We start from the raw sequence: 24,324 nt of genomic DNA on the forward strand, positions 1-24,324 counted from the left end.
CATTTTTTTGCCACATGCAGAACGTACTGTACCATTAGCCGAGTAGCCACTCTGAGAAGTAATGCATAAAGTCACATTCGTGCACCCAGAATTATCATGTGGCAGTAAAAGCCTGTAAAAAAAAAATTGCAGGGCTAAATTTATGACTCAAATCCACTTTTACAGCTGAGAGTAAAACACAGTACATCTGAAAATTGTGGACAACATAATGTTCAGATTTACTGAACATTGTGTTGTAAAAGCATGTTTGCTTTATTAGTGTGTGTAGCAGAGTGTTTCAGCTTTTTGTGAGCGCCGCTCGTGTTTGTATTATGAAGCTCGGTGAAGGACACGAGGGGGTGAGGGGTGACATGGAGTCTGAGGTGTTGTCTAGAATCTCTGGTGTTGTGTGCTGAGAAGGAGGCAGCAGGAGGTTAGTTAATGATTGTTTTGATGCAGCTGATTAGGGTTGTGCGCTGTGCAGTCACACTAGGTTGCACCTTACATAAAGCAGACAATCAGAGCTACATGCAACTCTTTAAACATAATTCAGGGCTTGTGCATTTGCCCTTAAACAGATCTTCTCCAGTCCCTGAAGTTGCATATATTTGTTGAAACTTGAGGCATGGTATGTTGCTCTGAAACCGATATTGTTTAACCCTCGTGTCGTCCTGCGGGTCAAAATTGACGAGTTTTAAAGTTTGAAAATGTGATTTAAAAATGTATTTACACAGTGAAACCTCTGATGTCCACATTTTCAACATTTATGGGAAATTTTTAAACATTTTTTTGTCGGAAAAAAAATGTTTCTTAAGAACATTCACAAAAAATCAACCAAAATCAAGCGAAGTTTGCTGGATTTTGGTAGATTTTTTTGTGAAAGTTTTGCTGATATATATATGTAATCACTTTAGATTTTTTCAGGATTTTTTGGAAGATTTTTATTTATTTTTTAAAATATTTACAAGAATTTTCTTGCCAAATTTGAAGGATTTTTTTATTTCTTTATTTTTAATAAAACTTTTAAGGAATTATTGGAATTTTTTCCTGATTGTTTTGCAAATTTTCAGAAACTTGAGGAATTTTTTTTGCTGAATTTTTGGATTTTTTTTTTCAGACAAGGAAACTCTACTTTTTGGTGCCCATAAATGAAGACAACAGGAGGGTTAAGCAGATCTTCTCCGGTCCCTGAAGTTAAATATATTTGTTGAAACTTGAGGTGACATGGTATGTTGCCGCGAAGCCTACATCCTTTAATGAAAAGATATTTGAGCAGACAAGCGAAGGGGAATATACGAATCACAAGCAGCAACAGATGTCTGCGTGTGTGTACTGTAAAATGACATGTACTAGGAGGGAAAACCTCATTAGCCTCTCTGTTTTCTGGCACATGCATTGATTGGACTCCATCAGCCGCCACTGAGAGCACTTCACAGCTATCTATGTGGGGACAATGTACAAAGCCGGTCAGACGGTATGATTCAACACAGCAGTGTGTGGGTGATGGGCCGGCTGCAGCTCCTGATAAAGGTGAACACAATGATAATGAAACCCCTGGAAATAGTCACGAGCATTTACCTGATCGATTACGACCGTCTGGCTGAATGGACTGTAAGAAACACTGATGCTTTTTTTGTTTTGTTTTTTTCCTGTGAGACATTAAAGCCTTTTAAAGATGTGACAAAAGACTCGATTGTGCTTTTCGAGAAAAAACAGAGTGTGTTAGATCTGTTCCCCTACGGAGAGATGAGACTTACAGACACAGACTGCATCCCCTCAGTCAGTAGGTCATTATCAGAGAGCGGTGGAAGCCCACATCTGCTGATCTCTGGACAGGCACAACTTCAACACTCGTAAAAGAAAACCCTGAGGGGCCAGAAGGAGTCTGTCTCATCAGCCCTGCACAACTCCAAAGTCAACAGCATTAAATGTCACTGGCACCTGCTTTATTTTCATCTCAACAGAAGTAAACCTGCAAAGCAAGAAGCCGTTATTTACGGCTCTTCTGAGTGTTTTTAGCCGTACGTGAAACACTAGGCGACGCATTTAAAGACGTCTCCAGTGAAGTGGTGCGCTCCAAGGTTATGTTGGCCGCCTGTTAGCAAATATAAACAGAAGCTTAACCCCGGTGCTGGCAGCAAAAGGTGTTGGCGTACTTTTACTCCTGGCATTACTGAGAACCACCTCATAGGAAGGAGCACATGTTAAAGTGAAGTTAATGAGACCTCTGGGATGTGTGAGAGTTAAATTAATAGTTGAATCCACGCCCAGATGGACACTGTCAGCCAGTTAAGCATTCTAGTTTTGGAAAAATGTGTCAGGATGGGATTGTGTGCTATTTATGTATTCTTTATTTATATGTTACTTATTTAATACTGCTGTTCAAGTTTATTTTTACAGTGATTTATAAACAAAGGAAAATGTGCTGCAGTCACTTAAATCACGCACATACCATCTGTACAGAAAAACTGGATCTGTCAATAAAACATAATAAAATATGTTGTAGGTCTATTTAAAAGCACAAACGGATGTAGATAATTCCGCTCTCTATTGTAGGAGCATAAATTAGGATTAACCGTTTTTCGACTCACTTCTGGGCAATTAACAAGTCATGTTTGGAGGACCTAAGGGTGCTGTTGGTAATATGGACAGAGTGAGTAGATCTATAATAGAAACAAGTGTTAGATACTGCAGATCTTTGAACACACAGGTATAGTAAAGCGCTATATAAATACAGACCATTTACCATTTTACACATAGTAAAAACAGAGGTTCAGTGCAAGAAGGTAAAGATAAGATTTGTCTGATTGCTTTTTAAGATATCTGGAAAGCAGTAAAGCAGCAGGATTCTGTAAATGTTGAACAAGGAAACAGCAGTCATGGAGTTTGTCCAGGAAGTAATGAATCATTTGAGGTTTGCTGTGGAAGGGTGATGCCATAATTTTAATATAATTGAAGTTACAAAATTAAAATTACAAAGCAATCTAGATGGAATAGCCCGACTTGTTGGTCAAAAGTAGAAAAAAATATCTCTCCTAGGTTCTTGGCATGCATTTTGATGGATGTTGTGGTGCAAGTTGCAGATTTGTTAAAATGGGACCCAGGTTCTCTGTTGCAACATCAGTGGAAGACTGCAGATATTCAATTAATCAATTTCACATTGAACTTGCAATTTGAAAGAATGCCATCCTCAAATCAACCAACGCTGCAATTGTAGATTTATAGAAATTATGCAAGCTGTCTGACCCAGGATTTAAACTCAGTGTGGGTAATGATCATCACATATTTTAACACTGTTACATAGGAAAAGTACTATTTAATAGGGGTTTAAAAGTTTCAAATCGTTTAGCCCTAATTTAGATAATAAAATCTTGTTTCTTGTAATTAACAGCAGGAAAAACTTGCATCAGTGAATGCCCAGGTGACATTATTTATCAATATGGTCAGCTCAGCTTGATTGGCTGTTTTAGGGTCACAGTGGGACATAATCTATACCTGAGTGTCGCTTGTATAACAATGAAAATTGATTTTGCATTGTCAATAATCTTCCCTCCTTGTTGCATCTCTAGACACAACAGTAAAGAATCCCACATTGAATAACAGACTATAACTGACCAGCAGTGGCTGTGACCCAGCAGTACAGCATGCATGTATCATTACATAGGAACCACCGAATAGCCTTTAAGGGAATATTCAAAACATTGTGGAGGCACACCAGATGGCTATCACTGTCAGTTTCTGAGGCAGGAAAAACAAACAGGTCCTACTGTCGGAGGGGAGGGAGGAATCTCCCCCCTCTTTGACCCTGGGGGGGAGGTGGGCCTGGTGGTTGCTGGAGCATTCATTATACGGCGTTTACTGATCTGTCTTTATAGTGGCAGGGTGGAGCACGCTGAGTTAAGTTTCAGTTCATGGGAAAGTACTGTGACATTTTCGCTGATGATTGATGGCTATTGTGAAATATTAATCATCCGTTAGTGAGCTGTAAAGTTTACTTTAATCTTTTGGTGTGTTTTTTGTTACATGTGAGGATAAATAGCGAGCTGATATCCATTGAATAGAAACATGTAGCTGTAAACACATCAAGGTGGAAGAAAAGTGTTTTTTTTTTTTCCAGTTTCTGTGTTTTAATATCATGTTGCATCAGACTTTATAAGACATAGGCTGAGAAAGTCCTGGACTTCTTCCCTTTAATGTGTTATGCACAGCTTTGACCAACACCATCACGTCTTAGAAAGGCATTTATGCTTGACACTACAGGACAAGTTTGTGGATTTTACACTTCACATTTGTTTATAGGTCTTTGGCAGTGCTACTACAACACTTGAAACAGCATTAGTTACAAAAATCTCTGGTTCTGCTGCTTCAGTTGACTGTCCAAATTACGAGTGCAAAGAGTGCAATGCTATACTGATATAGTCCTCTTTTAGAAATGTTAGAAAATAAGAAAAAATACAACTTCTGTAATGAGGCTATAAGATCAGCATGCTAATGCGCTGATATTAAGAATGTGTATTATGTTCATATTAGCCATCTAATGTTTGCGACTTCACAGAAAACACAAAGTACTGATGGGAATGTCATCAATTTTACAGGTTTTTCATCTTAAATCATAAGAGACATCAAATGTTTGGCTGTTAAAAATCTGCCAGAGCAATCCCAGCGCTCTCACCCAAGTCTTTGCTTTTATGCAACCATTATAACAGGCTGTTTTCACCCGTACTCCAATGTTGTCACATCAAAACAAAAACGTAGCGTGTGAAGCATCCAGTCTGCATCAAATTCAATTATTATATAAAACATTTAATTGGAGTCAGTGTGCAAGCGGAATGTTTGACGAACATTTTCAAATACCGATTTAGAATTGATAGATAATACGGGTCGACCGGCGAGACATCTTCTGGGGATTGTGTTGACTTTGTTGACACTGTTGAAGAAGTCAGTGGATGAAGAAAGCTTTCACTCATGGCCTCTGAGGCACACCCACATCCAGCAGGGAGAGCAGCTGAAAAAGGTAACAGTGACATTTCTTAGAGCAGGAAAGCACGACGACTGACAGATTCGCAGAGCAGCCGTGAACAATGGGATCAAGACTGATGATGAGTGAGCATATTTATTGGCAGCTTTTTGAAAGACGTGAGAAATGTCAGTGACTCATGACACATTTGATCCCTGTGTCTTTCTCTATGTTCTTCCTCACAGCTCACACAGATAATTCATTTTCTGTGCTGGAGCATTAATTAAATGCTGGGTGTTAGGTTCATTTGTGATGGTGCGCTTCCTCTTCTTGCAAACCGATCCCTTCTTATCGCCCGATGTAACACGACACAGTCAAGAACTGGCAGTTCTGCTTTTTATTACATCAGGTGTTTGCCATTAGACAGGTAGAGTGACTCACTTGCCACACGGCTGCACTGGTCTCTGGACTTTTATGGCTTTCATGCACACACGCTCTCCTCCCCGTCGCCATACATACTTAAGAATGCCGTCCACTCAGAAAATCTTTTAGGTGGAGTTCCTCTGCGTGCTGAACACAACGTGACTCACTCTGCACAACCACCTGGGTCAAATGAATAATGTGACCTTTGAGACGCTCCTCTGTGGAAAACACAGCGATCCATCTGAGCCATTCCTCTCCCCAGCGTCGTTTCCTCTCCGTACAAAGTTACGTCGGCAAACAATCAGCTGTTTGGTATAACTGACACCAGAGTGGAGAACATTGTTCATTGTTTTACTGTTCGTCATTAGTGAAGGATTCCAGAAGCAGATGTGAACAAACCAACAGCTGAACTCTTGGCTTGCACAGTCATAGGACCTGAACAAGTTTGACTGTAGCTTTTGGGCACTGTGTGTGTCTCTTTCCCGGCAGGCTGACTAGAAGCCACACCCAGGCCTCACGCTCCAGGAGCAGGCCAGCAAACACTGACAGCTGTAAGCATGCTCCAGATAAGATCAGGCTCAGCTCTCAACCAACATGAGCTCCTCTGGTTGCTACAGCTACGGACACATTAGTGCACAGCTTTGGCGTGTTGAACTGAAGCTAAAAAGAAATGTAGGAAGTAAATCTGAGTGGAGCAGACTCTTTGTTTTACCCCTGAAATCTAGATGGTGGGTTGTTTTGGCGCCACAGTAGTATTTTGCCACTCAGGCCACTGTTTGAACTGTGCATGTCCTTCAGCTAATCTCCCTGGATGTTTACCTTATTCCCCTACCGCTAGCAGCCTTATCTCGCTCATCGACAGCCTTGGTTGTAATATACTGCCCTCAGTTATATCTACTTCTGCTTTCTGTGGTCAGGGGATATTCAGTGTAGGAATACATCTCCTGATGTGAAATGTGTTTACATTGAATTTTAGGTGGATAATGTATTTTTAGAGCAGAAAACCCGCAGCGGAGTAAAGTTACACTGGTCAGATCTGAGCCTACTTTTACTTTTACATTACTTTGTTTACAGCTTGACTGCGGTGCTCTTGCCAAACGAGTTCACACAATCCTGATTAAGCCTATCAGGGCCAGGTACATCTCTCTGTATTTCGCTGTATACGGGTGCTTTTAATCTGCTTTCTGTGGCAACATTTCTGCACTCGTACACTGGTAACGATGCATTTTGTCAAACAGCAAAATTGAAGAAGAGAGCAACTGCAGAGATGGAGACAGAGAAGGCTACAAAAAACAAGGAACATGTCAGAAAAAGGTATTGAAGAAAAGTTTGTGGTGCTCCAGATAAAAAAGAAACTTGGCATGGAGAGGAAAGATTGCATTCTAAAAAGACAGCATATGTTATGAACATGAGTCAACTGTGTTTGTGTAATTTCATTAAATGCTACCAGGGGAGGATAAAAGTTTTACCCTGCAGGTTTAGCTTTTTTTTTTTAATTTCTTGTTGCATATTATTCTGTCTGTTTTTGATAATTCAGTTCCCCTTTGCTGTCCCTGTTCCTCTTAACTCTACTGTTGGTATGCGTAGTAATAATACAATATAAATTAAGACATATAAACTTCTAAAGAAGTCAGTGCGCATCAAATGAAGAGCGTGTTGGATTGCTGAACAGCATCTGAAATCTACCTCATGAGGCTACAACCTTACAGTGTTGAAATTTTCTGAAACTGGCAATCCAACATTTACATTTACTTCACGCAACAACTGCAGAGGTGAGGAAGTGATGGGTGTTACTCTTTTTTCCCCACCATGCTAATGACACTACTCTATTGATGGCAGCATTGATCTGTTGGCTCACTGGTCCACTTTTATCCAGACTGAAATGTTTCAACAACTATTAGATGGATTATCATAAAAATCTGCAACACACATTCCTAAACTATTTTCAGTTGTAATCATTTTATCTGAACTCCTGCAAAACTAGCTCAGTTCCCTTGAGTTTCCACTGTAGCAATGCTAGCATGCTAAACTATGATGGGATACATGGTTAATATTATACCTGATGAGTATTTGATGAAGAAATTAATAGGTTAGCAAGGTGTGTTGATCCTAAAGCCAGAGATGTCACAAAGCTGGTTCTATTTTAACCTGACTACATCACCATGGTAACTGATGCTGCACAGCTAACCTGCTTCGGAGGAGATTCTGTTTGAGAGTTTGGAATTAAAATCAGCTGTAAGAAGTGCCACCGTTTACCAATTCTTTTCCTAACCATACTGACAGACTGAGTGATACAGACTGTCAGCGGAGGGAACTCGATGTGTGCGCAAACCTGTTGAGCCATATGTTGATAATCCCACTTAATGCTGCCAGAATACCAAAATATGTTTTTAGGCTTTGTCCTGATTTGCTGCTCAGTCTGTTTTATACAGATGGTGCTGCAGTTAATAAAACTCAGATCAGAAAATGAATGAATCTATTTGTATTCGTCACAGAGACTATTGGATTTACTTTGATTTGGCCAAAACTGAAGTGATATCTTTTATTTTAGGACTGTGTCAGACCTAAATTCACTGCTTGAGTATCTTGTTTAAATGTATGAAGTGTAAAGTCTAATATGCAGCTGTCACATTGGAAATAAGCATCTACATCGTCTACATTGAGAGTCACCAGCATTTCTCTCTTATATCCTTTGCAACACCTGTGATGTGGCTGTAATACTTTTTTATGTACTTCATGGCTCTCTATCATAACAATCTGTTCCCTTTGGCTAAAGGTGGCAGCACGCGATGGGCCCATTCTGTGCAGTAGAGCCACAAGATGCGTTAAACGCCCCCTTTTATGGGAGCACACACTGAGCCTGAAGCAGAAAACAGGCGTCAACCCAATACCAAATAAAGTTGATAACAACCATCTTGATGCCTATTATCTCTGACTGGGGTTTTAGATTTTTTTGAGCCAGCTAACACAAAGAAAGTCCGGTTCTGTCAAATTTGCTTCGCAGCACGCCTCCCTGCAAAAGCATCAGCATGTATTAGCTTATAAGTATCTAAACACTGTAATATTAGCATTCAGCTTAAAGCACCATTATGCCAGAGTAAAGCCTCGAAGAGCCACCAGCATATCATTGATTACTTTTCATATCTGCAACGTGTGTAACATAAGGCAGCCCTTGAGGACGCGCTGTCTGCAAGTATGCGTCATTATCCCAGTTTGAGCAATTATCACATCTCCCCTCCTTCTTCGACAGCCTGCACATATTGCCTCGAAGCGTGGCTGTTCACAGCAGCTATAAACACTCAGATGTGGTCTGACGGCATGTCATACGCATTACTTTGTTTTGAACATTCGCTGGTCTTTACTCTGCTATGTTAGCCAGAAAACACAAGCCATTGCTTTGTATTCATAGCTGATTTCAATCTCCCTTGTCACTGCTCAGACACAGAAGCTGTTTCTGGGATTCTTTGACTTTCAGGACCACCCAGTCCCACTCGTCACTTGAGGCTCATAGGAGTCACTTCTTATTATGATTTTACGGTTTTAGACATTTCAGACAAGGAAAAACTCCACTTTCCTGTAACGTCGGCTCAGACGGTCCATGCAGTGATAACAGACAGAGTTGCCGGGCAACTCAAGAACCCACTTTATACATTTATGTGTAACTGCAGCACAATGGAAGCAGATGGGATAGTGGAGGGCCAAGCTGTTGCTGTCAGTGTGGCTGTGTGCGCACACACACACACACACACACACACACACACACACACACACACACACACACACACACACACACACACACACACACACACACACACACTCACTCATACAGTATGTCACGGGTCTGTGTAGACAGGTTAACATGGTAAATGCATCATGCTCACAGAAGGCAGCAACAGACAGCCGGGTATCTGAGCAAATAAGCTTATGTGTTGGTTGTCTGCGAGCTATGAAGTGACTGCTGCTGCTTTGGAGGGATGTGAGGTGACGAGAGCAGCCTGGGAGCCCAGAGGAAGGAGAGCTGTAGCAGAGTGACAAGTGGCCCTGGTGTGTGTGTGTGCATGTAGTCTCCTTGTCTGCTGCCCCTCAAATAAATTCTGCTTCTGTTGTCCTTTTTTCACTAATACAGCTGTGACCAACACACACACAATTACAAACAAACACACATGTCATGCACTTGTGATTTTTATATCCCTTATTAATTCCGATTTTCACATACCCCCCCCATCTGGGGGGGCAAGAGCTGTACCACGACTGACCGTGGAGCACACACACATTCACCCATTCACACACTGATGACAGGAGCTGCCATGCAAGGCGCTAACGCTAACCGGGGGATCGAACCGCAACCCTCCGGTTGCAAGACAGCCACTGAGCTATGCCGCCCAGGCATTGGTGATGTCTGTTGGTTTAGTTCCCCACAACTGGTCCAATATGCAACATTATCTGGTCACATACTGGCTGCACTATGGACACACACACACTCATTTTAAACAAAACCACTGCTGTACAGACACACATTTGAATATACACACACACACATGGACTCAAACACACACTCACATACTGTACACACTCTCACAAACTCTGTGTCTGCTGGTCTAGGCCTCATTTTTGGTCCACACCGTGACACGAGTCCCCAACTATATAGCACATAGTCAGGTTCAAGTCCCCACCAAGTCCCCACCGGTATAGATAAACACGTACACACACACACACACACACACACACACACACACACACACGCACACACACACGCACGCACGCACACACACACACACACACACACACACACGACAGACACACAGACTTCAGCCATAGTTGTAGTTTTTAATAGCTGATAATTTCAAGGCTCTGATGCTGTTTTTGTGTTATCTGTCATATTCACTGTTAACTGTGTCTGCTCTCATCTATTGCTACTGTTAATGGTGTGAAATTATCAATGGTAAGTCCCCACAATGATAGAAAAACATAGTATGTGTGTGTGTATGTGTGTGTGTGTGTGTGTGTGTGTGTGTGTGCGTGCGTGCGTGCGTGCGTGCGCCCCGGGGATATAAGAACCAGACATGTGTGTGTGTGTGTGCGCATGTAAGTGTGTGTGTGTGTGTGTGTGTGTGTGTACGTGTGTGAGAGGGTGATGAAGAGGTACCATCAGTGGGGACGTGGAGCATGACTCATCGCGCTGAGACGTCAGCACTCCGTCATCAGTCGTCTATGGCAGAGTATCACAGGCAAACTCATGCACACACATGCACGCACTCACGTACAAAACACTTCCAAAATATTCCTCTCAAAGTTAATGACTGGCAGACTCCCACTGACGTCCTCGCAGCAAAATCAAAATCAGATGTGCAGTGTTTAAGCTTCAGGGATTAACCAAGTCTTATTATAAGATCTCATTAGAAATGAAACAGTCTCTGTTGTTTGATAGCACTGATGGGATTAGTGGTACTGTGGTGATGTTTTGTGTTGTCATTCCAGATGGTGAAGGACAATACAAGTGAGCTCATGTATACCAAAACACTGCATTATCTGCGGAAGAAAACAAACCCATTTGCCAGGATAATAGGAACAACAACAGCCTAAAATTCCATCTAGACAGGGTTTCTGTGTTTGCTTTTCAAGCTCTCTGTGATGAGAGTGACCTATGCTATTGCCACTGGCTTAGGTTAAGGCATGCCAAGCCCTTCTTCTTAAAAAATGTGGTTGTTTTAGTTGTGATTAATGCTCGAGGACTCATACCTCTGCACAATGAGGGAGTGACTAAAGAGACGGCAGACACAGACTGCTCCTCTGTGACAACCTGACTAATAAGTCAAGAGTTAAGGGTGCCGCTATTGATTCACAGGCTGCACAGGGAGGCAGAGCCAGCTGCTGCTGAAAGGAAGCTGGATCTTTATTGGTTAGATTACAGACGCACACATACATACTGACACTGCCATATTTCTCCTGGTCATCGATATGACAGGAGGGCAACAGTGAATGATGATGATGGGGTTTTTGCCTGATGTACACAACTTTAGAAAAGTCAACATGTACGGATCATTGTGGACTACTCTTCAAATATGTCCGACATGAAAGGACAGAAGGCCAGGTGTAGCTGTACAGGTGCACACGAGCAACAGCTGCTGCTTTAAAGTTGCATCTCATTTAATAATCAGTCAGGAAGGATGATAACTGCCGGCCGTTTGTTTTCCGCGCAATTTGCAAGACGATATTCCAGAAACGGTGACATTTTCTCCGTGGGAGTTATCTGGTTTCAACACATGCACATATGACAGCTCAGACTTAGAAGGGAAATTAATTTCTGATCACAATCTCTTTATGACATTTATTCCGCCACCAGAATGTCACACATAAAGCAACGAGGAGCTTGTGGTCACAAACATTAATGTTCACAACCACAGAGGGAGGCAAACAGCAACCTTGTTGAATGATAATTAACGTCTCACCTTTATTCTGTGCCGAAATAACAATTTCGAGAAAAAGAAGGTCTCAGATTTGAACGCTCGATGGCATAAAATACTCTTGCAACGCTCATGGTTTCAGGTCTCCACTGAAGTAGACGACATTTATGTGAAGTATAAAAAGTAATGGAAGATGACGACTTTCATCTTTCAAAGAAAAGGATTTTTGGCTCCTCGGTCCAAATTTGTTGTAACTTAGAAAGCTTTGAAGTTCAAAAGTGAAATCCAAAACTGGTAGAGATTTGGTTTATGTAATCAGTAGACATAATGTCTGTGTAAAGAAAGAAGTGGGCTGTCATTGCTTCACATTAACCTCTCAGAGAATCCACTGAAACTAAACCTCAGTCCCCGGAGCTGCATGAGAAATTGCCACTTGACTGCACCGTGCACACCTCGGAGGCGTCCGCTTGTTCATATTGATTGATTATGGGTTTAGAGTCAATCCTAGGAAAAGATATCTTCTGCAGATAACAGTGAGGCAGATTTACTGGATGACCTTTGGTGATATTTCTGTGTGAGACAGATTGCTCTCATCCCCCCTAACACACACCAAAAGCTTTGAGGAATAATTCATCTAGATGCTGCCCCACATCAGAGCCCAAACCTGAGAGATTTCAGATTATTGCATAAGGTAGAAACCGAGACCCGTCCTGCTCACCTGTGAGTAAGAAGAAAGGTGTTGTTTTTGTTTTAAAGCTTTGAACTTCCCTCAATCATTCATTCGTTCACTGCACAGAGGCAGGCATATAATTAAATTGCATGGACAGTCTCACTAATCTCCTGGGTCCCTTTCCACAAACGTTTGCTGCTACATTTTGGGAATGAAGCAGGAGAGAGAAGTAAACAAATAGTTGGGAGAGAAAACTGAACCTTTACTGAGCTGGGGACGCAGATATCCTACTCAGAAGTCAGGGCCACCGCTTCCATCTGCATTCTTCCTCTATTTTAATCGCTCTACTTTGTACCATTTTTCTTTCTCTCCTTGCGTGTGGCCAGTCAGTTAAATGACATTTAAATGCCAGTATCGGTGAATTCATTTCCATTTGTGATGGTAATGCCAGGTCACCATAACCAGGCGTTGTCAGAGTCTTGTTGACAGTCGGATTTTAAAATAAGGGTCAGCTGACATGATTTGACACATACACATGTAAAGAAAGCACTGACTGTTGCGGTAGCTTTCTCAAGTTGTAAAATCTTGTCAGATATTTGAGACATTTTGGTTTGTCACAGCAGGAACCACACAGGCGTAAAAAAAACATTTTAAGAACTCTAAGAAAGTTGAAATGTCTGCTATGAAAAAGATCTACAATGAACTGCTGCGTACTGTTTAGACATTTGATGATCCTCCCAATTCACTGATATGTTACTTGAACTAGATTAGCTGAAACTTATTTCATTGTCTGGTATGTTAAAAACCATTTACCAAGCAGCAAACTCTAGGGTTAAAAAATTAAGCCATCACTAAGTGCAAAACACTTGAGGCTGACAATCAAAGTGAGTAAATCCCCATAACTCCAATGTTAAAATGTTTTTACAGCACAAAGAAACATGTTTACAGCCTGATGCCAAAAACAGTTTTGGCGTCTATAGCTAACTTTCCTGTTTCACAACAACTGTAAAGGGGAGGGATTTTTATATCAGTCACAGGACAGTCCTCAGTCCAGTTTATATGGTCCACATCATCCATCCATCCATTCTCTATACACCACATTATCCTCACTAGGGTCGCAGGGGGTGCTGGAGCCTATCACAGCTGACTCGGGCGAAGGCAGGGGACACCCTGGACAGGTCGCCAGTATGTCGCAGGGCTACACATACAGACAACAAACACACTCACATTCACACCTATGGGCAATTTTAGAATAGTTAATTAAAGTCAGCATATTTTTGGACTGTGGGAGGAAGCCGGAGTACCCGGAGAAAACCCACACATGCACAGGGAGAACATGCAAACTCCATGCAGAAAGATCCCAGGCCCACCCCGGGATTTGAACTGGGATCCTCTTACTGCAAGGTGAAAGTGCTAACCATGACACCACTGTGCAGCCCTGGTCCACTTCAGCTCCACTCATACTTCACCTCTTTGCTCATTTTTAGAGAGCTCACTAAGCCAGCCCTCTGGACTTCCACTAAGCTGTGTTCCTATTGGCTGTCCGGGTGCTGCTTAGTGTTATTAGGAACACCTGAGCAGCTCAGTGTCTTCCTGCTTTATGTCTGCAGTCAAACGTTTCCTCTGCTTCTCTTCACTGGACCCGGTTTGGCTCTGTTACTTTAGTTTATCCTTTAGGCGTTGGCTTGTAGCTTCCAGATTCCAGCAGTAAAGTCGTCTTTAATGTATTTCTTGGTGTGTTTTAGGGCTTTGTACTGGATAGTTGTCTTGGTAAATGTGGTTCTTTAGCCACAGTTAGCACATGGTGCTAATGTGTGCAGTGAGTTGTGTCTTTATCTTGGCTGTAGTGAGTCTTTAGAGGTTTTTGGTCAGACACATTCTGTATTCTTGTTTGTGAACCAACGTTGGTTGTCCAGAAGGTAAGAGTTCCTGTCCTGATTTTCTGTTTAAAGAGGTTCTCTGGTTGGCTGCAAGAGACTTTAGTGTTTGGGTTGTGCTAGTTTGGTTTTTGTATGGTTTCATTTGGACGACTATCTTGAGGCCCCTCCATGTGGTTTAGTGAGGTTTTCTGGAACAGTTCTACAAAGCAACCTGCAGCAGAAGAGACTTTGAGAGTTTTTAGGAAGTTCTGGAGACCAGACTTTAGAGCAGCAGAAACATTTGTCAGTAGTTTGAGCAGGAGAAGGTGAGCTTCAGAGTAGAGATGAGAAGGAAACCTTCTTGGCCCATGTGGTGAGGTCCTGTACCAAGAGTTTGAGCAGGTTGTGAAGAGTCTGTAGTTCTTGGGTGTGAAAGCACCAGAAGAATCGACTCATTAAAGGAGAAAACGGGAGATTCTTCTGTTGCTCTGCAGTTTCCAGTTTCCTTAGACTGAATATCAAGTTTCTATTTTAAATTATTTCTCGTGTGAACCCAAGAAGACTTCAATAAACTCCCTCCATCCCCTGAACACAACATTTTATTACAATGTTAAATCTTTTTTTAAGTATGTTTTTGTGTTTTAATCATAGTTTTAGCATCATTTTTTTCTCTTTGCTTGTTTCATTTTGTCATCCGTGTGAAAGGTGCTAAATAAAGTTGAACTGATAAGCTTAATGACTGACCAGCTCATGATTGTGACAACAGAAGTATTTTTATTGTGACTTAAGGGTTTGTTTCATTTTCAAGGTTGGGGTTAAAATCTTGACAGAAAAAAAAGATTAAAGAAATAAACTACATTAAAAAGCAATTAAATCAAAGGAAAAAAGCAACTTAAAAAGAAAATTAAACATTAAATACAATTAAATTATATTTGACAGACAAAATGTTTAATTAGATAATTAATCACAAGATACAAAACATGTAATTATGAAATTAAACATTTTTAAACAAAAATATTAAACATTAAAGATGAAATATTTGAGATAATTAAATGTTTAAAAATACAATCATAAATATTAAACATTTAAAAATACAAAACATTTAATTAGATTATTAAACCTTTAAAAACACAAAACATTTAATTAAAAAATCAATGTATATTTAGAAAATTAAATCTTTAAAGCCAAAACTTTAAATAACAATTAAACAGAAAATACAATGAAGCAAATAAAAGAAAATTAAACATTAAAAGGTGGTAAAACATTTGAAAAGAAAAACCTTAAAGATTTAATCTAAAAATTAAACATTGGGAAAGAAAAGGAAATTTTTCAAATAAGCTGATAAAACATTTGAAAAAAACAACAAACATTAAAAAGACAAAACATTTCAAAATCAAATCAGACATTAGGAAAGAATAAAAGGTGAGAAAAGAGCAAAACTAAACATTTAAGAAGAATCAAACTAAAGACAAAACATTTGAAAAGACACCAGTTAGACTTTAGAAAATCAAATTAAACAGAAAAGACAATAAAAGATCAAAAAAAAGGCAAAAACAGGTAAAGGTCTTAAAGTGTTTTCTAGTCTGAATGAAAACATCAAGTTGTTTCTTCAAACATTTCCTCTTTCTGTGTTCTTGGTTTGACTGTGGACAGATTTACTACGCAACACGATTGTCAGCTTTTCCCAAACTGTGGTCAATGCAGAGTATTTGTGATGGTCCATCTTGATTTCCAGGGTGGGAGATAAATTATGGTCTGAACTGCCTTCACAAGATTTCACTATATGTGAAAATTAGAAGTCAATAATGATAAATCTTTACATGCTGCATCTACAGTATTAAGAGGCTGAGGTCTGTAACTTGTTTGTCCTGTAGCTGGTTTATTAAAGTTGTGTAACCAAATGATCCTCTCAGTCTGTCTGAATAGGTACACATCCCTGTGATTAAAAAGTCTTCTGTACGCCCTGCAGGTACCCTGGGGGTGAGATGGGATTCATTTTAACAGGCCTAAAGAAATGTGCTGCGGATTATACGGGAACTTTTGAGGCGCTCAACAGCCAGGATGTAGGCACTAGATGCCCTTGATCCCTGCGAGCAGAATTTCATTGGCTCATTGCTGGAGGAGGAAATAAAAACAAATAGGAGAGGAAAGCACATGCCGAGGCAGCAGCTGAAAGGCCTTACACTGTTAGTTTAGTTTCTTGATCTCCGACCGCAATAGGAGGCTGTTGTGCTGCAAATTAACTAGTATGGCTGCAGGCGAGGAATAACAGCTGTGACGTCTCTCCAGTGCCAGGATTATTGCTAAGCTTCTTTGCACGGCTGCATTGATGCTGTGTGTCCATCCAAGAGTCAAAACAGACACAGCACCCAACGGCAGCAGCAGTAGACCTGATTTCACTGCTGTAAAAATATAAACAGCCTCATAAATCCTCTCGGATTTCGTATTATCATACAAGCTGCACACTGCATTTTTTTATGGTATATTAGTGCACTATCTGAGGTTGTAACCATAGAAACCAGCGTGAGGCACATCGCTGGCCTTTCCATCATTTATGGAGCGCGTGACGTCAAACTGACCACTGTTTTTCCTCTGAGGGAGCTTTTCCCCTTTTATTCAGAGCGGCGAGGGGTCTGCATGACAGATAACAGGATGAGTCAGCGACACTATCACACACCTTAATGAGGAAGTTTGCAAAGCCACTACATATGAATCAAAGTCATGTATAATGAATGCACAGTCCTCCCATGACCCAAGAGGGAAACGCGTGTTCTTATCACACCATTCATATGAACAACAAGAGTGGAAACATTCCTGTTTTAATCTGATCTGCTTACAGCCACGGTACAAGAAATACAACCACGTCACAGAATCAGCAGAGCATTGAAAACCTGCTGGCTGAAACACACAGACTGTCTTTACTAGTGCAGATGAATGTGGATTTGACGTTTGTGTGATTTATATGGTTCATATTGGTGTTAATTATGGATATTTTAATAGAAGGACAGTGGGAACTTTGTAAGAGAGTCTCAACTTTTCCCCACAGCTGAACTGCTTTTGCCACATGAGAACGATGTCAAACCCTACACCTACATCATTTAGTGATTCAAAATTCAGATGGAGTCAACATAACTAGGTGCCACCCAGTATGCGATTTTTCAAGGTCGATGGTGATACTGATTATTCCCAATTAAGGTGACAGATGAACGACATTTGTAAGAGTATTTGCAGTAAAAACAAAATACTTGGTATCGAAATTTACAACATCCATCCATTACCTATACACCGCTTTATCCTCATTAGGGTCGCGGGGGGGCCGGAGCCTATCCCAGCTGACACAGGGGACACCCTGGACAGTTCGCCAGTCCATTGCAGGGCTACACATAGAGATAAACAACCAAGCACGCTCACAGTCACACCTATGGACAACTTAGAATCCAATTAACCTCAGCATGTTGGCATGTTGCATGGGAGGAAGCCTGAGAACCCGGAGAGAACCCACACTGCACAGGGAGAAGATGTAAACTCTACGCAGAAAGATCCCAGGCGCCCTAACCCGGACACGAACTGGGGATCTTCTAGCTGCGAGGCAACGGTGGTAACCACCACGACCCCGTGCAGCCCAAAATTTAGAGCAACAGAAACTAAAACACAATACTTTGTTGAAAAGCTTGATTTTATTCATGTTTTATGTATGTTTACTTTAAAGGAATATTTTCAGCATTTGTCATTTCATTCCGTTATCTGTGTCGTGTAAACAATGACATAGTGCTGCTGGCAAGACATTGCTTGAGACCACAAAGTGTCGTCTACAGCTAGAGAGAGGGGCGGCTGTATCAGAGCCAAATCAGTGTATTTTTTAATGTATTTATTAGTCTACCCAGGAATGCGGTGAAGTTATGTGATGATTGGCGGACATTTGTCCATCTGTCTCTCTGTTAGCAACATTACTCAAAAACGGACCAAAGGATTCAGATGAAATTTTCAGAGGTCAGAAATCACACAAGAACCAAGTGATTACATTTTGGTAGTAATGTGGCTTATAGTCTAGAAAAATGGTTCTCAACCCTGTTCCTCAGGACCCACTGTCCATTCAAATGATCAGCTCGTCATCAAGCCTCTGCAGAGGCTTGATGACGAGCTGATCATTTGAATGGACAGTGGGTCCTGAGGAACAGGGTTGAGAACCACTGGTCTAGAAACATGGATTTGTTAAAGATTTTTGATATTCGTGAGATAGCGGCACGGCATCACTGTAACTATGACAACAAGTGAACACTATGTCAGCTGCCTGCTGACGATCACATGACTGTGATCCTACTACAAATTGGTTTTGTCAAAATCAATTAAAAAACACTGGAGATGGTCATCAGAAAAATGTTCAGTATCGGATCGACTAATTGGCTGAGCTGATAATTACTTGATCCCTAAACATGACCCCAGATGACCCTGGCGGTGACCTGCTGTAAACTTTAGAGAGAGCAGATCTTTCACACTGACACCTGAACCTGTCTCTGTCTCTTCATGCTACCAGAGCTGCAACCACAGCAAAAGCCTCATATCTTTAACTCAGCCCAGTATTGTGACCCAGAAAACTTCCACGCCTCTTCTCACTCCACTGGTGTAAGTCAGGTGACTCTAGGCTGCTCCTTCAGAACCGAAGTCTGCCAGAAAATCTGTCAGTGTACAGTTTAAGATAAAGTATTCACAAGATATAGTTTGAGTTGTGCGCTTAGGGCTCATCAAGGAATGTCAAAAATGGCTCCCGTGTTTCAAATACACTTTTGTGAATTCTGTTTGTGAAAATAAATCTGCTCCAGCTCAATGAACCAATGTGAAGCAGGCTAGAGGCGACTTTAGTTGATTAATTCGTGACTTTAGTCCGACTAAAATACTTCAACAACTGTATGATCTATTTTTATGAAACTTTGAACAGACATTCATGCTCCTCAGAGGATCGATTCCCACGACTTTGACATGTTCATGTTGTTTAGTCACTGTTCAGACTTTAAGTAGAAGCTGCCAAGTTGGAAAAAACATTTATGTCAACCTCTAGTTTTACTGCCAAGTCAAGGAAGAATTTCTGACAGGTCCGACATCTGCTATTTGTTAAAACGACTCTACCAATCCAAAAACATAACAAAACTAGCTAATTTAGACCGGTTAATGGCATGGCTACAAAGCTAGAAGTAACCATCTTGAAATGATGCATGAGTTCTCCCACGCTGGAACAAGTCAATTTTCTTCCTATTTGGCCAAAGTTGCTTGAATTGGGCGTAATTACAGTGTGACAGAACCTTGAGCATGACTGTGGACTCCCATTAAATCTCAGTTTAGCTTTACAGAAAGTAGAAAAAGTGGTGACTGCTGCACATTTACACAGCATTAATTTCCCTTGTGTGATGAGAGTTTCTTGAAGAGCAGCAGCAGGGAGGCCAGGAAGACCTGCAGCTCGCTTTATCGGACGCTGACCCGGGCTTTAGTCGCAGATTCAGGTTTCATTGGAATCTTGCGGTGCGATCTCGCCCCAATGACCAACCTCTTCTTCCTGTTTGCACTAATAAGACCCCGGGGACTCATTGGTTGAGCTCAGGGCAAAAGCACAGTGGTGTGGTGCTAATCACCAGTGACCCACACGACACCGTGAACCTTATAGATCTGTCAGCATGGTACATCTCAGATTACACTCATCGGTTGGCCGGTCATGCCAATGGCAAGAATGTTAGCTCGACTCTCAGCTAGTCACATTATTCCTCAGTGTTTTAGACTCTAATCTGGTTTTCTGTAGAGCTACTCAGCTCACTGAGCTTAACAACATCTCACCTGTTGAATTCTGCCAGTCTTTTCGTCAGGCAGTGAGCAGTCGCTGTGTGTGCTGCTACTGTTTCATTCACAGGATAACACGTCATTTGGGATTCATCGACTGTTGATGTGGCACATTTAGTTATCGCCGTTAGCACAGAAGCAGCTGCGCCTGCATCGATTAATAAGAAATGACTCATCGCTTCTCGAATAATGCGTCTTATTCCGCCTGAGTCATGAGCAACAAAGTGGGTTCCTCTGTTTAAAAACAGAATCAATACCTAATGACATGATGAGTAAGGGGGGTTTACTGCTCGGTTATTTATAAACCAAACACTGTTCAGCTCATGATTCAGATCACTTTGGGAGCCAGTTGGATGTAGTGACAGTAAAATAAATTTGTTCTTTCTTCCTATGTTGAATGAGACATCCATTAAATCTGCTTCACACCTAAATACACATTATAAACAATTCTGATGTGACGTAGAACCAATATACGTAAAGCTGCTTGACTTAACCCTCCTGCTGTCCTCATTTACGAGCACCAAAAAAATATTGTTTCCTTGTCTGAAAAAAAATCCAAAAATTCAGCAAAAAATTCCCCAAATTTCTGAAAATGTGCAAAAACCTTCAGGAAGAAAATTCCAAAAAATTCCTTAAAGATTCCCCGTAATTTTTTTTAAATCACCCAAATTTGGCAAGAAAATTCTTGTAAATATTTTCAAAAAATTAGTGAAAATCTTCCAAAAAATCCTAAAAATATCTGAAGTGATTACATATATATCAGTAAAACTTCTAATATTTTCTTTAAGAACATTCACATAAAAATCAACCAAAATCCAGCGAAATTCACTGAATTTTGGTTGATTTTCAACATATCTTTTTTCCACCAAAAAATGTTCAAAAATTTTCAGAAGTTTCACTGTGAAAATAGATTTTTTTTCTTCCACATTTTGAAACTTTACAATCTGGATCAATTTTGACCCGCATTACATCACGAGGGTTAACTGTGCAGAATCACGGTATGATCAGTCTATAGTCTTATTAAATTATTGCTCAGTACGGCACCTGCAAAAATCTCCACAACATTCCAAAAAAATACCATTTTACGGCCTTTATGACACAAAATGTAAATACTCACTTACTGCTCACTGTAAGATTAATGTAATTTAAGGTAAATGTAATTGAGTATTTCTATTTTGTTGCTATTTTACAGTTAAACTTGATGGAAACTGATGGAACGTGACAAAGGCTAGACAAAGATTCGAACCTAAACTTAATACAGTCGAGAATCCGGTTGAGGCTGCAATGAGAGACTTTTACGTACTCATGAAAGCCCGATATTTTCAAGCCCTCAGCAAATAAGCTTGCAGTGTGTCGATGAAGCCAATCAGCGGCAGGTAAATCTCTCTGCATTTCGCAAGGCGGTGGAGCGTTAAATCTTTAAATCAGATACTGAGGTTACAGCAACTAGGAGTGTGGGGGAGAAACCTAGAAAGCACCCAAGAAAAGTTTCTGATGCTCCAGATAAAAAAGAAACTCGGCGTTCGGAGGAAAGATTATAGTCTAAAAAGGAATCGATCAACGACAAGAAATACAAGTCAAAAACACACATATGTGTAATTACTTTCACCGTCTGAAGGGGGACACTAAAGTTTCACTCTACAAGTTTGAGTGAATAATTAAATGAAATGTAAAAATGAAATACACATCTTTGTTCTTCTTTCTTAAACATTAGGTTAGTTGTATCACAGTTGTGTTCTTCGCTTTAAACATTTAAACACAACACTATGTTACGATCACAGACAGAAATACTGCAGTTTTTACTCAACTATCATCAGCAACATCAATTAATTATTGTACAAATCAAGATTTGACACAAAAAACATGTGCAGTGTTTGCAAGATCTGATGCCTTGTTGTAAATTAAATGATTCAATATATAAAATATTGAAAATTTCCTTCACCACGACCAACCACCAGGAGTACAACACTACCTAAACTTTAATTATTCTCCCTTGCAGACATACACATGGTCATTTCTTTTGTAGCAATTTTAGTTTCACTTGAAGTACCATGCTGCTGCATGGTGCAGGATTTTACTTGTAATATTTTTTACAATGTTTTATTGTTGTTTTTACTTAAAGTACCTTTTAATTTAGACACATTTCACACACATCTTAGGAATCTGTTTTTAGTATATTATCTGAACTGTCACCCAAAATGATAGCAACATTGATGACAAACCCAGCCTTCTTCCTGTGCTACGTCTGCTCTGATAAACTGCTCAGGCTCAGTACAAACACGTTTTAAAGTCTTAGTATTGATGCAGAGCTGGGAAGTGTTTATTCGCTGGTTATAAACTGCACGCTTCTTCAGCAGCGGGTTCAGAGGTGATTTCACAGGAGCCCATTTAATCTGGAACCAGGCTCTAGTAGGTCAGAGTATACAGGACACTGTGTGTGTTATTGTTATATGCTGTGCACTGTTACATAATATGCAGCCGAGCATACTGTGTAATATTTTCAGATAAGAGTTGAGAAAAGTATGCAAGGACAACAAGCAGCCACAGTGTGTTCATGTGCTGCTCATTTGGTGTTAGATTCTGAGCACCAAGCAAAATGCATGGATCTGTTAGACGCATGAGGCCTGTTTTAGAAAGACAGAGCGCAACACAAGCCGTGAGCTGGATGGTCTTCATGAATCAATCTACCGTCTTCTTTTTCTCTGCTGCTTTTGAACACCTGTTACTTAATTGGACTCTCTGATCTCCATAAACATCCAGCAGAGCGGTTGAACAATGAAGACAAAAACAGTTAAAGATGACCCGCATCTGTTTATTTCCCAGAACGATAACGTCTCTGAACAGCACTTCCTCCAGCAGCGAGCGCACAGATCCAGCTCAGGTTTCTGAGACCTTGGCTCAGCTGCCGGTTTCACACTCCTGTATGTGCTGTGATAGTCGGTGAGATCCACAGAGAGGAGAGGTGAAAGGGTAATCTGATCCCACCTGCTGACACAGCCTCGCAGTAACTGGGGATACAACTAATTCTGTTAGACAAACAAAAATTGTGTCATTGACACAACCACTTTGAATAATTCATGAACTGACACAACTCCCAGTACTATCACTTTGCAGCAGAGAGTGGGTGGGGGTCACCAGGAAGCCGTATACTTTCTTCTGTCTGAGTTTTGTGTTGAGTTTATTAAACAGACGGGATGAAAGTTGAAGTATTTTGCATTTCTTTTAGTATCAAGATGAATAACTGTTTTTTTTCTTATCTTTTTTTGTCTTGATTCAATCAGCCTACTTCAAAACGGTCTTTCAAAAATGTAGTCAAGCTGTCTTAGCATTAATTCTCTCTCTCTCTCAATTCAATTCAATTCAATTCAATTCAATTCAATTCAATTCAATTCAATTCAAAGAAGCTTTATTGGCATGACAAACACACATTAAACATTGCCAAAGCGTTACAAGACAGTAGTGCAAATACTATAAAATAAGAATAAAATTAAAAAGAATAAAAATATATGGTCTCTTTGTACTTTCTAAGTGCTGAAAGTACAGGTGTGCAGTAGAGCTGTAAAGTGTTCTCAGTGTTATTTTTATATACAAATGCAGGACCAGTTCCATGTGCTTGGACACCGCCTCATTCACAGAGTGGAGATGGTCTTGGTTCTGGTCCTGGTCCCGGTCTGTCCTCCTGCTCGGGTTCATGGAGGTGTCAGTTTTTCAGTTCTTTTCCTGTCACAGTCGTGTACGAATCTGGCTGCCATGTTTGCACACTGCTGTACTTCCCCGAGCAGGTATGGCAGTTTGAGCATGTTAGGTATGCTCTGAAAGTCGGTGTGTGTGTGTGTGTGTGTGTGTGATGAGGGGGATGTAGGTGTCCCTGAGGTCCTGGTACAGGGGCCAGGCGGTCAGGAAGTCCAGTTCGGTCTCCACCTGACCCTGTGTGCAGTGGGGGCACAGTCTGTCCTCTCGGGGGGTCCAGGTCTGTCTGTGCCGGCCTCTTCCTCCCCCCTCTTTTGGAATCAGAGCCTCCACGGAGCAGCTGATAATGGACCATTGTGTGTCATGTGGTCACAGGAGCCAGATGATTGAAAACCAAATTAACTTTCCTTCTGAGTGACTCTTGAGTAAGCTGAAGCCATCAAGGGCTCACGGGTTCATACCAGTTTCAAATTCTGGTCAGATGTCTTTAAAAGCACCACATTTAGCATGTGCGAG

The 24,324-nt window shown here is 40.8% G+C and overlaps 1 protein-coding gene across 1 annotated transcript in view; it reads left to right on the plus strand.

The window, feature by feature from the left end:
• Positions 1-24,324, plus strand: part of fkbp16 (FKBP prolyl isomerase 16) — a 34,966-nt gene that overhangs the window by 3,224 nt on the left and 7,418 nt on the right. The gene's annotated exons all lie outside the window — the stretch shown is intronic.

Source organism: Acanthochromis polyacanthus, chromosome 8, assembly GCF_021347895.1.
Source record: "Acanthochromis polyacanthus isolate Apoly-LR-REF ecotype Palm Island chromosome 8, KAUST_Apoly_ChrSc, whole genome shotgun sequence".
NCBI classification, from domain to species: domain Eukaryota; kingdom Metazoa; phylum Chordata; class Actinopteri; family Pomacentridae; genus Acanthochromis; species Acanthochromis polyacanthus.